The sequence below is a fragment of the Pristiophorus japonicus genome, chromosome 17 (assembly GCF_044704955.1).
Source record: "Pristiophorus japonicus isolate sPriJap1 chromosome 17, sPriJap1.hap1, whole genome shotgun sequence".
In the NCBI taxonomy this organism is placed as follows: domain Eukaryota; kingdom Metazoa; phylum Chordata; class Chondrichthyes; family Pristiophoridae; genus Pristiophorus; species Pristiophorus japonicus.
In genome coordinates, this window is record NC_091993.1 from 124,307,497 (window position 1) to 124,325,349 (window position 17,853).

The 17,853-nt window shown below is 47.1% G+C and overlaps 1 protein-coding gene across 2 annotated transcripts in view; it reads left to right on the top strand.

The window, feature by feature from the left end:
- kcnd3 (potassium voltage-gated channel, Shal-related subfamily, member 3) overlaps positions 1–17,853 on the top strand; it is a 407,742-nt gene that overhangs the window by 75,213 nt on the left and 314,676 nt on the right. The gene's annotated exons all lie outside the window — the stretch shown is intronic.

The following is a 17,853-nucleotide window of genomic DNA, read 5'->3' on the forward strand; positions in this document are numbered from 1 at the left end:
AGCCTGCACCGCCATTCAATGAGTTCATGACTGAACATGCAACCTCAGTACCCCATTCCTGCTGTCTCGCCATACCCCTTGATCCTCCTAGTAGGAAGGACTATATCTAACTCCTTTTTGAATATATTTAGTGAATTGGCCTCAACAACTTCCTGTGGTAGAGAATTCCACAGGTTCACCACTCTCTGGGTGAAGAAGTTTCTCCTCATCTCGGTCCTAAATGGCTTACCCGTTATCCTTAGACTGTGACCCCTGGTTCTGGACTTCCCCAACATTGGGAACATTCTTCCCGCATCTAACCTGTCGAAACCCGTCAGAATTTTAAAAGTTTCTATGAGATCTCCTCTCATTCTTATGAACTCCAGTGAATACAAGCCCAATTGATCCAGTCTTTCTTGATATGTCAGTCCCGCCATCCCGGGAATCAGTCTGGTGAACCTTCGCTGCACTCCCTCAATAGCAAGAATGTCCTTCCTCAAGTTAGGGGACCAAAACTGTACACAATACTCCAGTGTGGCCTCACCAAGGCCCTGTACAACTGTAGTAACACCTCCCTGCCCCTGTACTCAAATCCCCTCGCTATGAAGGCCAACATGCCATTTGCTTTCTTAACCGCCTGCTGTACCTGCATGCCAACCTTCAATGACTGATGTACCATGACACCCAGGTCTCATTGCACCTCCCCTTTTCCTAATCTGTCACCATTCAGATAATAGTCTGTCTCTCTGTTTTTACCACCAAAGTGGATAACCTCACATTTATCCACATTATACTTCATCTGCCATGCATTTACCCACTCACCTAACCTATCCAAGTCACTCTGCAGCCTCATAGCATCCTCCTCGCAGCTCACACTGCCACCTAACTTAGTGTCATCCGCAAATTTGGAGATACTACATTTACTCCCCTCGTCTAAATCATTAATGTACAATGTAAACAGCTGGAGCCCCAGCACAGAACCTTGCGGTACCCCACTAGTCACTGCCTACCATTCTGAAAAGTATCCATTTACTCCTACTCTTTGCTTCCTGTCTGACAACCAGTTCTCAATCCATGTCAGCACACTACCCCCAATCCCATGTGCTTTAACTTTGCACATTAATCTCTTGTGTGGGACTTTGTCGAAAGCCTTCTGAAAGTCCAAATATACCACATCAACTGGTTCTCCCTTGTCCACTCTACTGGAAACATCCTCAAAAAATTCCAGAAGATTTGTCAAGCATGATTTCCCTTTCACAAATCCATGCTGACTTGGACCTATCATGTCACCTCTTTCCAAATGCACTGCTATGACATCCTTAATAATTGATTCCATCATTTTACCCGCTACTGATGTGAGGCTGACCGGTCTATAATTCCCTGTTTTCTCTCTCCCTCCTTTTTTAAAAAGTGGGGTTATATTGGCTACCCTCCATTCGATAGGAACTGATCCAGAGTCTATGGACTGTCAATGCATCCGCTATTTCCAAAGCCACCTCCTTAAGTACTCTGGGATGCAGTCCATCAGGCCCTGGGGATTTATCGGCCTTCAATCCCATCAATTTCCCCAACACAATTTCCCGACTAATAAGGATTTCCCTCAGTTCCTCCTCCTTACTAGACCCTCTGACCCCTTTTATATCCGGAAGATTGTTTGTGTCCTCCTTAGTGAATACCGAACCAAAGTACTTGTTCAATTGGTCTGTCATTTCTTTGTTCCCCATTATGACTTCCCCTGATTCTGACTGCAGGGGACCTACGTTTGTCTTTACTAACCTTTTTCTCTTTACATATCTATAGAAACTTTTGCAGTCCGTCTTAATGTTCCCTGCAAGCTTCTTCTCGTACTCTATTTTCCCTGCCCTAATCAAACCCTTTGTCCTCCTCTGCTGAGTTCTAAATTTCTCCCAGTCCCCAGGTTCACTGCTATTTCTGGCCAATTTGTATGCCACTTCCTTGGCTTTGATACTATCCCTGATTTCCCTAGACGGTTGAGCCATCTTCCCTTTTTTATTTTTACGCCAGACAGGGATGTACAATTGTTGTAGTTCATCCATGCGGTCTCTAAATGTCTGCCATTGCCCATCCACTGTCAACCCCTTAAGTATCATTTGCCAGTCTATCCTAGCCAATTCACGCCTCATACCTTCAAAGTTACCCTTCTTTAAGTTCTGGACCATGGTCTCTGAATTAACTGTTTCATTCTCCATCCTAATGTAGAATTCCACCATATTATGGTCACTCTGCCCCAAGGGGCCTCGCACAACGAGATTACTAATTAATCCTCTCTCATTACACAACACTCAGTCTAAGATGGCCTAGTTGGTTCCTCGACATATTGGTCTAGAAAACCATCCCTTATGCACTCCAGGAAATCCTCCTCCACCGTATTGCTTCCAGTTTGGTTAGCCCAATCTATATGCATATTAAAGTCACCCATGATAACTGCTGCACCTTTATTGCATGCACCTCTAATTTCCTGTTTGATGCCCTCCCCAACATCACTACTACTGTTTGGAGGTCTGTACACAACTCCCACTAACGTTTTTTGCCCTTTGGTGTTCTGCAGCTCTACCCATATAGATTCCACATCCTCCAAGCTAATGTCCTTCCTAACTATTGCATTAATCTCCTCTTTAACCAGCAATGCTACCCCACCTCCTTTTCCTTTTATTCTATCCTTCCTGAATGTTGAATACCCATGGATGTTGAGTTCCCAGCCCTGATCATCATGGAGCCACGTCTCCGTAATCCCAACCACATCATATCCGTGAACATCTATTTGCACAGTCAATTCATCCACCTTATTACGGATACTCCTTGCATTAAGACGCAAAGCCTTCAGGCTTGTTTTTTTAACACCCTTTGTGCTTTTAGAATTAGGATGTAGTGTGGCCCTTTTTGTTTCTTGCCTTTGTTTACTCGGCCTTCCACTATTGCTTTTTACCTTTCTACCATCTGTTTCTGACTCCATATTACTTCGCCCTATCTCGCTGCATAGGTTCCCATCCCCCTGCCATATTAGTTTAAACACTCCCGAACTGCATTAGCAAATGTTACCCCTAAGACATCAGTTCCAGTCCTGCCCAAGTGCAGACCGTCCCTTTTGTACAGGTCCCACTTCCCCCAGAACTGGTTCCAATGTCCCAGGAATTTGAATCCCTCCCTCTTGCACCACTGCTCAAGCCACGTATTTATTCTAACTATCCTGCTCCCTCTACTCTGATTAGCACGTGGCACTGGTAGCAATCCAGAGATTACTACCTTTGAGGTCCTACTTTTTAATTTAACTCCTAGCTCCCTAAATTCAGCTTGTAGGACCTCTTCCCGCTTCTTACCTATATCGTTGGTACCTACATGTACCACGACAACTGGCTGTTCACCCTCCCTCTCCAGAATGCTCTGCAGCCGCTCCGAGACATCCTTGACCCTTGCACCAGGGAGGCAACATACAATTCTGGAGCCTCTGGCGGTGTTGTGAGCGCCATCTCGTGGTCTTCTTCAGGTTCCTCCGTGTCGGTGCTGAACCTTTTTTTTACTTGGTCCAGATGCTTATGGCATATCTGACCATTGTTGAGTTTTACCACGATGACCCTATTCCCCTCTTTGTCAATTACAGTGCCCTCAAGCTATTTGGGCCCCATGGCGTGATTGAGGACGAATACAGGATCATTTATTTCTATACATCTTCCCCTCGAATTACAGTCATGGTATTCATTTTGTGACTTGTGCTTGCCCTCAACTATGTCGGTCAGGACTGGGTGAATGAGGGACAACCGAGTTTTGAGTGTCTATTTCATTAGTAGCTCTGCTGGCGGGACCCCCGTGAGCGAGTGCTTAATGATTTGGACCGCACGTTCCGCCTGGCCATTGGAGGCCGGCTTGAACGGCGCAGTCCTGACAAAGGTTGATGCCATTGCCCGACATAAACTCTTGGAATTCGTAGCTTGTGAATCATGGGCCATTATCACTAACCAGGATGTCCGGCAAGCCATGGGTTGCAAAGATCGCACATAGACTTTCCACGGTCGTGGATGACGTGCATGAATTCAGAATGATACACTCGATCCATTTTACGGACGCATCTACCACAATAAGGAACATCTTACCCATGAACAGGCCCGTGTAGTCAACACGAATGCGTGACCATGGCCTGGTGGGCCTGGGCCACGGGCTCAGCGGGGCCTCCCTGGAGGCATTGCCCAGCTGGGCACAATTCGTGCACCTGCGAACACAGTGTTCCAGGTCTGAATCAATTCCAGGCCACCAAACGTGTGACCGGGCAATGGCCTTCATCAGCACAATGCCTGGGTGCTCACTGTGGAGTTCCCTGATGAATGCCTCCCTGCCCTTCTGGGGCATAACTACTCGGCTGCCCCATAGTAGGCAGTCGGCTTGGATGGAGAGCTCATCCATCCGTCTGTGGAATGGTCTGACCTCCTCAGGGCATGCTCCATGTGCGGGCGCCCAATCCCCAGTCAGGACACATTTCTTAATCAGGGATAGGAGGGGATCTCTGTTTGTCCAGGTTTTGTTCTGGCGGGCTGTGATGGGGGAGCCTGCGCTGTCGAAGGCATCGACAGCCATGACCATCTTGGCGCTTTGCTCCACTGCCCCCTCAGTGGTGGCCAGTGGAAGCCTGTTGAGCACATCAGCAGAATTTTCAGTGCCGGGCTGGTGCCGGATGGAGTAGTCATAGGCAACCAGCGTGAGAGCCTATCGCTGTATGCGAGCTGATGCGTTGGCATTGACAGCCTTGCTGTCTGACAACACGGATGTTAATGGCCTGTGGTCCAAACTCCTAATTCAAACTTCCTACCAACGAGGTACTGATGCATTTTTTTTACACCATAGACACATGAAAGCACTTCTTTCTCAACCATCCCATATCCCCATTCTACTTGAGAGAGCGACCTAGAGGCATAAGCCACAGGTTGTAGTTGACCCTCAGCATTGCCCTGCTGCAACATGCACTCAACCCCATAGGACGATGCATCACATGTCAGAACCAATTTTTTTACAGGGGTCATAAAGGGTCAACAACTTGTTTAAACAAAGTAGGTTTCGCGCCCGATCAAAAGCCCATTCCTGACAGTTCCCCCAAAACCAATCGCAACCCTTACGCAGGAGCATGTGTAGCGGCTCCAACAACGTACTCAAGTTCGGCAGAAAGTTCCCGAAATAGTTCAACAGTCCCAGGAATGAATGCAACTCCAATGTGTTGCAGGGCCTGGGTGCTCGTCGAATCGTCTCTGTTTTGGATTCGTTGGCCGAATCCCATCTGCAGCAACCCTCCTGCCCAGAAACTCAACCTCAGGAGCTAAGAACACACATTTAGACTTCTTGAGTCACAGGCCTACCCGGTCCAGTCGGCGTAGCACCTTCTCCAGGTTGTGGAGGTGTTCCTCGGTGTCTCGACCCGTGATGAAGATGTCGTCCTGGAATACGATCGTTCCAGGAATGGATTTAAGGAGGCTTTCCATGTTTCGTTGAAAAATTGCGGCCGCTGATCGAATGCCAAACGGGCATCTGTTATAAACTAACAGTCCCTTGTGCGTGGTGATGGTGGTCAGTAGTTTAGATTCGTCGGCCAGTTCCTGGGTCATATAGGCTGAAGTGAGGTCCAACTTGGTGAACAGCTTGCCGCCTGCCAGCGTGGCGAAGAGGTTGTCCGCTCTCGGGAGCGGGTATTGATCTTGTAGGGACACCCGATTGATGGTGGCCTTGTCGTCGCCACAGATCCTGACAGAGCCATCCGCTTTTAGAACGGGAATGATGGGGCTCACCCAGTTGCTGAATTCAACAGGCGAGATGATGCCCTTTCTCAACAATTCACTCTCTATCTTTTCCCGCATCACATACAGCACCGCTCTGGCTTTGTGGTGCACTGGCTTGGCATCCGGGGTGATGTGTATCACTACCTTAGTGCTTTTGAAAGTCCCGACACCAGGTTGGAATAGTGAATTGAGTAGTTGTAGGACTTGTGAGCATGAACTTCGCTCCACAGATGACATTGCATGAACATCCCCCCATTTCCAGTTCATCTCGGCTAACCAGCTCCTCCACAACAGTGCGGGACTATGGCCCGGGACAATCCAGAGTGGCAACCCCATTGTGTGTGACAGCCAACATTGCACTGCCTAGCAGCGGAATGATTTCTTTAGTGTAAGTCCTTAATTGTGTCTCGATACGTGCTAATTTAGGTCTACTGGCTTTAAGTGGCCATAGCTTCTCAAATTGCTGAACTCCCATGAGTGACTGGCTGGCCCCAGTGTCCAGCTCCATGCATACAGGGATACCATTTAATAAAACCCTCATCATCATTGGTGGCGTTCTGGTGTATGAACTGTGAATATTCACTACATGGACCCGCTGAACCTCGGCATCCATCGATTTGCCCCAAAAGTGATCCTGCCTCAAAGAACCCTTTTCTGGTCCATCCGCATCATATATTAGTCTGGTTGCAGGCTTCCTGCACATTCGAGCTTAATGGCCACTGAGATTTCAGTTTCTGCAGACAAACTGTTGAAATCTGCAAGATCTAGCTGAGTGTTTTCCCCCCACACCTCCAGCATGAGTTAAATTTTCCATTGTTGGGAACAAAGGGACTATGGCCAGGCATTCCGCGCTGACTGTCCCTTTGACTGCTCTTAAGTACCCTATTAGTGGGTGTCTATGGCCCCATCCCGGGCCACATTGTCTACTGTGATGGTGTGAATGTCCGTTCAGCCTACCATTGTCTCTGTTGCAGTCCTACTCTGGGGTCTATTGCTGCCTTGGGAATGTCAGACTGCCCCTGCCTGCCTGCGGGGCTCTGAGTCGCATTGATGATGTTGACTCCCTGATCCATCGCCGCGTTAGAGACAGAATTGCGCGCATATATTATTTTTGTCTCTTCCTCCCCCGCCATGAAAGTTTGAGCTAACAACGCCGCCGCTTCCAAGGTCAAATCCTTGGTCTCAATTAATTTGCAGAAAATTCCCACATGACCGATGCCCTCGATAAAGAAGTCCCATAGCATCTCCCCCCTGCAGGCGTCTGTGAACTTACAGAGGCTGGCCAAACGCCAGAGATCCGCTACGAAGTCCAGTATGCTCTGTCCTTCACGACGTCGGTGGGTATAGAATCTGTGTCGGGCCATATGTATGCTACTTGCCAGTTTGAGGTGCTCCCCGCTCAATTTGGTAAGTTCTTCAAAGGTTTTGTCTGCCGGCTTTTCGGCTAGTAAGTCCTTCATGAGCGCATAAGTCTTTGGTCCGCAGCTGGTCAAAAGATGAGCCCTTCGCTTGTCGGCCGCTGCATCCCCCAGACATTCTTTCATAACAAAGCTTTGCTGAAGCCTCCTGACAAAATCGTCCCAGTCTTCCCCAACACAGTACCGTTCCTCTGTGCTACCGGTGGCCATTCTCGTGGGCTGTGAATTCCCATTTCTCGTTGCCAATGTAAAGTCCTTACTCTACAGCATGAAATCACACGAGGCACATTTTGGGGACAAGGTCACTCTGTGACCTGCTCTCTTTATTTACAAGACTCCAAAGACGATGACTCTGCATGGGACCTCCTTTTTATACCTGTGTGATCAGGTAAGGAGTGTCTCCCACAAGTTCACCCCTTGTGGTCAAGGTGTGCATCTAGGTTGAGTGTACACAGTAATACAGTGGTGTTACATTGTGGTTACATACATGACAGTCCGCATGTCAGACACAAGACTTCCAAAGCAAGCGCTCTACTCGGAATTCCTATACAGCAAGCGAGCCAAGGTGGGCAGAGGAAATGCTTCAAGGACACCCTCAAAGCCTCCATTTTTAGAGTGGAAGCAAATCTTCCTCAATTTCGAGGGACTGCCTATGATGATGGTGTTGAAGGCTGCAGTGCTGTGCAACAAAGCTATTTCCTGTCTAGCTGCCAGTGTCATAATTTCGCACCAACTATCTTCATGCCCGATCTCAAGTATGACAGCTCGATGCCAAATTAGGCTGAGTAATGGTACGTTTCTTTTCGTTTTCCTGGTGACTCACATTGAGTGGGAATTGGATTGAGTCTGTCCAAGCACATCTCATTTAGCAAGTGCCAACTTGTCTAGCGTGATAATGCTCTCGCCCCCGCCTCTCGAGTCAGAAGGTCATGGGTTCAAATCCCCCCCCACTCCAGCATCCAGTCTGACACTTCAGTGCAGTACTGAGGGTGTGCTGCACTGTCAGAGGTGTTGTGCTTTGGATATAATGTGAAATTGAGGCCCCACGGTCCTCTCTGGTCCATTGGCATTACTTGAAAAAGATCAGGGGAGTTCTCCCAGAGTCCGGCCTAACATTTATCACTCAACCTATGCAACCAAAAATACATTAATTGTTCGTTTAACTCGCTCCTGTTTGTACACTAATTGGTTGCGATATTTTCCTACATAACAGCCATGACGACATTTAAAAAGTAAATAATTAGCTCTGAAGTGTTTTGGAACATTAAGAGGATGTGAAAGGCTATATAAATGTAAGTTCTTTTCTTTTTCATCAGTTTCGTTCCTTGCCCTTCCATCAGAAGCTAGAGATGAAAGTTCATCGGTCCTTATGAATAAGTCTTTTTTTACTTTTTATTTATCCATTCCCAGGATGTGGGCATCACTGACAAGGTCGGCATTTATTGCCCATCCCTAATTGCCCCTTGAGAAGGTGGTGGTGAGCCGCCGCCTTGAACCGCTGCAGTTCGTGTGGTGAAGGTGCTCCCACAGTGCTGTTAGGGAGGGAGTTCCAGGATTTTGACCCAGCGACGATGAAGGAACAGCCGATATATTTCCAAGTCAGGATGGTGTGTGACTGGGAGGGGAACGTGGAGGTGGTGGTGTTCCCATGCACCTGCTGCCCTTGTCCTTCTAGGTGGTAGAGGCCGCGGGTTTGAGAGGTGCTGCCGAAAAAGCCTTGGCGAGTTGCTGCAGTGCATCTTGTAGATGGTGCACACTGCAGCCAGGGGGCGCCGGTGGTGGCATCTGCGGCATGCTTGCATGAATCGATGAGTAAATGAAAGACTTGCATTTATATAGCGCCATTCACGACCTCAGGACATCCCAAAGCGCTTTTGGTGGCGCTTTAGATGCAGTTGCCAATTAGTTGAGAAGGGAAGCTGATCATGGAGATTGGACCCTGGGTGAAGTGAGTGAGTCTCAGTACAATTTAACTTCTGCACATCATGGCACATGTGCTGTTTCTAGTTCCAAAGGTAATGTGGGAAACGCGGCAGCCAATTTGTGCACAGCAAGGTTCCACAAACAGCAATGTGATAATGACCAGAGAATTTGTTTATGATGTTGGTTGAGGGATAAATATTGGCCATGACACTGGGAGGGGATGCGGGGGCAGGGTGGAGGGGGGTGGGGTGCAGGGTGGGGTGCGGGCAGGGGGGTAGCTCAACTGCTCTTTGAAATAGTATTGTAATGTATTTGCTTCATGGGTTCTTTGCTTAAGAATTCATAGCAACACATTGCTATTGAGAACTAGTTGGTTTATTAGCAAAAGGTTTAATAATCACACTACACCTTACCAGCACATCCACCAGGCTCACAACCACCTGCCTCATCGTGGATCCCCCGAACCCAACTGGCTGGGGTTTTATTGAGTCTTGTGAACATCACGTGACTGGCTAAGCCACTCCCAACTCAACAGCTCCACCAACCTGTGAACATACTCACAGATGCACATTACAAGTACCATGGGGATCTTTTCCGTCCACCTGAGAGGGCAAACAGCACCTCAGCTCACCTCCGACAGTGCAGCACTCCCTCAGTACTGCACTGGAATGTCAGCCTGGATTATGGAGGTTGTGCACAATCTTCACTCGAGGGTTATGAATCCTTCGAACTCTTTATCCCAAAGGGTTGTGGATGCTGAGTCATTGAGTATATTCAAGGTTAGGATTGATAGATTTTTGGACTGTAGGGAAATCAAGGGAAATGGAGATTGGGCGGGAAAGTGGAGTTGAGGTCGAAGATCAGACATGATCGTATTGAATGGCGGAGCAGGCTCAAGGGACCGAATGGCTGACTTCTGCTCCTAATTCTTATGTTCTTCTGTGCTTAAACTGGGATTCATGGTCATGCCCCGATCTTTGGCTTGAAATAAAAATGAACGGGCTTGGGGGAAACTGGCACACCGCTATCTTAGATGCCAATTAGATAGGCGGATGTTTAAAGAAGCGTGGATCCATTAGATTCTGACATAATTTCAGAAAGGGACGAATGTTCAGCCCGCGGAATAAATTTAACATTCACTTTGAAGTTCTTTCTTTGAACCATAATCTGATTTATCAACAATAATTGTGTTTGATGTCCATTGAAACTTTAATAAAATGTGTTAATTTAATTGTGCTAAGTTTCCTGAAGCACTCGGAGCTCTCAAAAGGGTTCTAAAAGCCAAGTAGCACAGTTCCCGTCGGAACGCCTAATGCGTTTGTCTTAATTTTCTCTGAGTGATTTTTTTTTAATGCAGGTGATGAAGTCAGATTAATATACGCTCCAGTCACTGACCAGGGCAGGTTACGTCACCTGTATCGCATTGCCATTTCCAACTTTGTGTGCCTGTTAAGTCTCTTCTCTCGCCTGGTCACATACAGTAACAACCCTGCCACCCAGCATTCACTGTCTAAACAAAAACGTTCATAAGCTAGAACAACAACAACAACTTGTATTTATATAGCGCCTTTAACATAGTGAAACATCCCAAGGAGTGTTATGAGATAAAACAATTTGACACCGAGCCGCATAAAGAGAAATTAGCGCAGGTTGGTCAAAGAGGGAGGTTTTAAGGAGCGTCTTGAAGGAGGAAAGAGAGGCGGAGAGGAGGGGGTGTTTAGGCAGGGAGTTCCAGAGCTTAGGGCCCAGGCAACAGAAGGCACGGCCACCAATGGTGGAGCGATTATAATCAAGGGTGCTGAAGAGGGCAGAATTAGAGGAGCGCAGACATCTCGGGAGGGTTGTGGGGCTGGAGGAGATTACAGAGTTAGGGAGGGGCGAGGCCATGGAGGGATTTGAAAATAAGGAGGAGAATTTTGAAGTAGAGATGTTGCCGGACCGGGAGCCAATGTAGGTCAGCGAGCACAGGAGTGCTGGGTGCGGGTCTTGGTGCGAGTTAGGACATGGGCAGCCGAGTTTTGGATCACCTCCAGTTTACATAGGGTGGAATGTGTAAACAGAAGTAAACAGAAAGTGAAAGGCTGTTTAAGTTAATAAATCCCCCTATTTTAATTATTAAAGGGGCATTTATGATACAAGCCATGCTTCAAGTGCACCTTCGATGTATTCGTATCTTGTGGGGGCGTAACCTTCAAATTAGAGCCAAGCCTTTCAGGAGTGATGTCAGGAATCACTTCTTCACACAAAGGGCAATGGGAATCTGGAACTCTCTCCCCCAATAAACATTTGAGGCTGGGGGTAAATTGCAAATATCAAATCTTAGATGGATAGGTTTTTGTTTGGCAAGGGTATTAAAGGTTACGGAACCAAGGTGGGTAGTTGGAGTTAAGATACAGAATTTTTAAAAATTAGTTCATGGGATGTGAGCATCGCTGGCAAGGCCGGCATTTATTGCCCATCCCTAGTTGCCCCTTGAGAAGGTGGTGGTGAGCCGCCTTCTTGAACCGCTGCAGTCCGTGTGGTGAAGGTGCTCCCACAGTGCATGTTAGGGAGGGAGTTCCAGGATTTTGACCCAGTGACGATGAAGGAACGGCCGATATATTTCCAAGTCAGGATGGTGTGTAACTCAGAGAGGAGCCTGGAGGTGATGGTGCTCCCATCCGTCTGCTGCCCTTGTCATTCAAGGTGGTAGAGGTCGCGGGTTTGGGAGGTGCTGCCGAAGAAGCCATGACGAGTTGCTGCAGTGCAACTTGTAGATCAGCCATGATCTAACTGAATGGGGGAAGAGGCTCGAGGGGCTGAATGTCCTAACTCTTGATTCCATGGGCTGAGATCGTTGGGCTATCGTGCATTTATCGCTCAAATAGCCAAGCTATTGCCCATTTTACCTGTGTGTATTCAACAACTTGCGTCGATATCACACCCTCAACATTAAAAAAATGTCCCAAGGCGCTTCACAGAGATGTAATCAAAATAACTGGATGCTGAGACAAAGAAGGAGATATTAGGAGAGGTGACCAAAAGTTGGGTCAAAGAGGTAGGCATAATAGTCTTAAGGTGCATCAGCCAGAGGCTCAGTTGGTAGCAACCTTGCCTCTGAATCAGAAGGTTGTGGATTCAAGTCCCACGCCAGAGACCCATAGCTCAGAAATCTAGGCTGACACTCCAATGCAGCACTGTTGGAGATGTTGTCGTTTGGATGAGATGTTAACCTGAGGATCTGATTGCATCCTCAACTTAAAAGAAGTAGTTGCAGAGATAGTGGATACATTGGTTGTAATTTACCAAAATTCCTTGGATTCTGGATAGGTCCCAGCGGATTGGAAAACAGCAAATGTAACGCCCCAGTTTAAAAAAGGAGGCAGGCAAAAAGCAGGAAACAACAGACCAGTCATGTTTGACAAATTTGCTTGAATTCTTTGAGGATGTAACGAACAGGGTGGATAAAGGGGAACCAGTGGATGTGGTGTATTTGGACTTCCAGAAGGCATTTGACAAGGTGCCACATAAAAGGTTACTGCACAAGATAAAAGCTCACGGGGTTGGGGGTAATATATTAGCATGGATAGAGGATTGGCTAATGAACAGAAAACAGAGAGTCGCGATAAATGGTTCATTCTCGAGTTGGCAATCAGTAACTAGTGGGGTGCCGCAGGGATCAGTGCTGGGACCCCAACTATTTACAATCTATATTAACGACTTGGAAGAAGGGACTGAGTGTAACGTAGCCAAGTTTGCTGATGATACAAAAATGGGAGGAAAAGCAATGTGTGAAGAGGACACAAAAAATCTGCAAAAGGACATAGTCACTAGTCACTGCCCGTCACCTCGAAAAAGACTTGTTTATTCCTACTCTCTGTTTCCTGTCAGTTAACCAATTTTCAATCCATGCCAATATATTACCCCCAATCCCATGTGCTTTAATTTTGCACACTAACCTCTTAGGTGGGACTTTATCAAAGACCTTCTGAAAATCTAAATACACTACATCCACTGGTTCTCCCTTATCTAATCTATCAGTTACATCCTCAAAAAACTCCAGTAGGTTTGTCAAACATGATTTTCCTTTCTTAAATCCATGTTGACTTTGTTTAATCCTGTTGATATTATCTAAATGTGCCATTATCACATCCTTTATAATAGACTCCAGCATTTTCCACTGATGTTAGGCTAACTGGTCTGTAGTTCCCCATTTTCTCTCTCTCTCCTTTTTTAAATAGTGGAGGAGAGACTATCTAGGGAATCGGTGCTGGGGCCTCAACTATTTACAATCTATATTAATGACTTGGATGAAGGAATCGAGTGTAATGTAGCCAAGTTTGCTGATGATACAAAGATGGGTGGGAAAACAAATTGTGAGGAGGACACACAAAATCTGCAAAGGGATATAGACAGGTTAAGTGAGTAGACAAAAAGTTGCCAAATGGAGTATAATGTGGGAAAATGTGAGGTTATCCACTTTGGCAGAAAGAATAGAAATGGAAAAAAATTGCAAAGTGCTTCAGTACAGAGGAACCTGGGGGTCCTTGTGCATGAAATACAAAAAGTGAGTATGCAGGTATAGCAAGTAATCAGGAAGGCAAATGGAATGTTGGCCTTTAGTGCAAGGGGGATGGAGTACAAAAGCAGAGAAGTCCTGCTACAACTGTACAGGGTATTGGTGAGGCCACACCTAGAGTAAGTACTGCGTACAGTTTTGGTCTCTGTACTTAAGAAAGGATATATTTGCATTGGAGGCTGTTCAGAGAAAGTTCACTAGGTTGATTCCGGAGATGAGGAGATTGACTAATGAAGATAGGTTGAGTAGGTTGGGCCTCTACTCATTGGAGTTCAGAAGAATGAGCGGTGATCTTATCGAAAGATGTAAGATAAGAGGGGGCTCGACAAGGTGGATGCAGAGAGGATATTTCTACTCATTAGGGAAACTAGAATTAGAGAGCATAGTCTCAGAATAAGGGACCGCCCATTTAAAACTGAGATGAGGAGGAATTTTTTCTCTTGGAAGGTTGTAAATCTGTGGAATTCTCTGCCCCGGTGAGCTGTAAGGCTGGGTCATTGAATATATTTAAGGTAGAAATAGACAGATTTTTAACTGATAAGGGAATAAAGGGTTATGGGGAGCGGGCAGAGAAGTGGAGCTGAGTCCATGATCAGATCAGCCATGATCTTATTGAATGGCGGAGCAAGCTCCAGGGACCAAATGGCCGACTCCTGCTCCTATTTCTTATGTTCTTATGTCTGCCCTCTCAGGTGAATATAAAAGATCTCATGGCACTATTTTGAAGAAGAGCAGGGGAGTTCTTCCCAGTGCCCTGGCCAATATTTAGTTCTCAATCAACGTAACAAAAAGCAGATTAATTGGTATTTATCATATTGCTGTTTGTGGGACAGCAGTGAAGAGGGCGACTGGATTTGACGTCGCCATATTCCAGGTCAGTGATTGGAGCGCGAGCAGGTACAGCAGGAGCGGTGAGGTTGTGGTGAAGGAGCGGTGAGAGATTGTAGAGCGATGTGATCGGGCCCGGGAGAGATGTGAGTTCGGGGCCCAGAAGAGGCGAGGTCTCAGGGACAGCACGGGCCAGCCCACACTGCGATATGTGTGCGCTAGGTCCATGCAGCAGAGCTGGTCTCCAGTCACCTTGGTTAACCTTTGCCACTGGACCAAGACCTAGCTCTGTCAAGCCCGTGTGGTGGCTGGTGTGCAATGGCCACCACACTTAAAAAAATCCACGCACAGGCATCTTCCACCCTTCGCGATATAGTTCGGGCCTGGAATATTATGTCCTTCACTGAAACATCTCTGTACTCATTGAGCTCATCCCTTTTTGGTGTGGAAGCAAGTCATCCTCGATTCAAGGACCACCTAAGAAGAGAAGGTTTGTGGGAGCTTGCTATGCACAAATTGGTTGCCGTGTTTCCTAAATTACAACAGTGACTACCCTTCAAAAAGTATTTCATTGGCTGTAAGGTGCTTTGGGACGTCCTGAGATGGTGAAAGGCGCTATATAAATGCAAGTCTCTCTTTCTTTTAAAGGAAGAAAGAAAGGGGGGCACATGAAGTGGTTTAGGCAGGGACTTACAAAGCACGGGGCCTAGGTGGCAAATTATAGAATCGTAGAATTATACAATCTTACAGCACAGAAGGAGGGCATTTAGCCCATCATGCCTGTGCCGGCTCTTTGAAAGAGCGATCCAATTAATCCCACTTCCCTGCCCTTTCCCCATATCCCTGCAATTTTTTCTCCTTCTAGTATTTATTCAATTCCCTTTTGAAAGATACCATTGAGCCTGTATCCACCACTCTATCAGGCAGTGCTTTCCAAATCCGAAACACTCATCGCCTCTGGTTCTTTTGCCAATCACTCATGGAATTGTACCCCAGTATCAGTCTCCCATGAACTGTACCCCAGTATCAGTCTCCCATGAACTGTACCCAGTATCAGTCTCCCATGAACTGTACCCAGTCAAGTCTCCCATGAATTGTACCCCAGTATCAGTCTCCCATGAACCGTACCCAGTATCAGTCTCCCATGAATTGTACCCCAGTATCAGTCTCCCATGAACTGTACCCCAGTCGAGTCTCCCATGAATTGTACCCCAGTATCAGTCTCCCATGAACTGTACCCCAGTCAAGTCTCCCATGAATCAATCCTTGCCGGACAATCAGGGAGAAAACTGGGCGTACAATATTTGAGGAACTAGTGAGTGAGGGGATAACGGGCACATGCGATGGGGGGGCGGGCAACGAACACGTTAAAAACCATGTCTGAGGCTGCATACTGAGCTCCAAATATTCTCCGGGAATTCGACAGGCTGCATGAACAAAAGTGGCTTTGATGACTGAAAATAGGTCATGGACTGTCTGTGTCCTATCTGCTCCGACTGAGTAATTAAAGGCTGTCTGTTGCTATCTGCCCACAGATCAATAACTCGCTGTCAACATTGTAAGTGCCACCGCCTATACCTTACATTAACTGTATTGCTTCGCTCCGCTGCCGGCTAACTGTTAACTGGTGCCGCAGTGTGAGGCTGCGATATTATCGCCCAGAAGCCGAGAGGTACACTCGCTCCGTCCCTCGGTGCTCATATATTTAGCACTGGGCTGCGCTTAATCAGAAAGGAGCAGCTCCCCAAATCATTGTATCTCACGGTGTCACAGCGGAGCTGCCTCTGCGAGACTGATTTAGACTCCTTTACGTGATTTATTTATTAATGAGAATGGATGTTTTATGTCAGACGGAGAGTCAATACTGTGGTCAATATAAAGAGAGAATATGTTTGTATTTTTTTTCCATCCGATTGTTTGCGCTGGCAGCTCTCGAGTTACCGAGTGGTGCCCCGGGAACCTCGCCACAAATGGCCATTTGTCAGGAGCGAGCCCAAGATACGGGAAAGACAACTTTCTGAATGTGTGTTCCCGGCACGCAGCCTCTCCCACTGGGATCACATCTCAACAACAGCTTTGCGTTTATCATCATCATGGGCAGTCCCTCGAAATCGAGAAAGACTTGCTTCCACTCTAAAAGTGAGTTCTCAGGCGACTGAACAGTCCAATACGGGAATTACAGTCTCTGTCACAGGTGGGACAGACAGTGGTTGGAGGAAAGGGTGGGTGGGGAGTCTGGTTTGCCGCACACTCCTTCCGCTGCCTGCGCTCGGTTTCTGCATGCTCTCGGCGACGAGACTCGAGGTGCTCAGCGCCCTCCCGGATGCACTTCCTCCACTCAGGGTGGCCTTTGGCCAGGGACTCACAGGTGTCAGTGGGGATGTTGCATTTTTATCAGGAAGGCTTTGAGGGTGTCCTTGAAACGTTTCTTCTGCCCATCTTGGGCTCGCCTGCTGTGTAGGAGTTCCGAGTAGAGCGCTTGCTTTGGGAGTCTTGTGTCGGGCATGCGAACAATGTGGTCCGCCCAACGGAGCTGATCGAGTGTGGTCAGTGCTTCGATGCTGGGGATGTTGGCCTGGTCGAGGACGCTAACGTCGGTGCATCTGTCCTCCCAGGGGATTTGCAGGATCTTGCGGAGACATCGTTGGTGGTATTTCTCCAGTGATTTGAGGTGTCTACTGTATATAGCCCATGTTTATACAGTACGTTTGATGTACCGAAACAGTGTCAGCTGTGACTCAGTGGTTAGCACCCTTGCCTCTGAGTCAGAAGGTAGTGGGTTCAAGTCCCACTCCAGGGACCTGAGCACAAAAATCCAGGCTGACACTCCCAGTGCACTGCTGAGGGAATGCCGCGCTGTCGGAGGTGAGATGTTAAACCGAGGCCCCGTCTGTTCTTTCAGGTGCATGTAAAAAATCCCGTGGCAGTATTTTGAAGAAGAACAGGAGAGTTCTCTCTGGAGTACCCAGGACCAATATTTATCTCTCAATCAACGAAACAAAAACAGATTATCTGGTCATTATCACATTTCTGTTTGTGGGAGCTTGCTGTGCGCAAGTTGGCTGCCACGTTTCCTACAGTGACTACATTCCAAAAAGTACTTAATTAGCTGTAAAGCGCTTTGAGATGTTTGGTGGTTGTGAAAGGCGCTATATAAATGCAAGCCGACAGAAGACTTTGGAAGTTTGTGCCTTTGATAAAAGCTACAAAAATCTGAGTTAAAATACAGCACACAGTGTGAACAGCTAGAGATTAAAATGGCAGGTGTATTGGGACATTTGGGAGAATATAGGCATGACTGGGAATGTTTTAAAGTGTATATGGATCAGCTAGAAATGTATTTCATTGCAAATAACGTAATCGAAGTTCC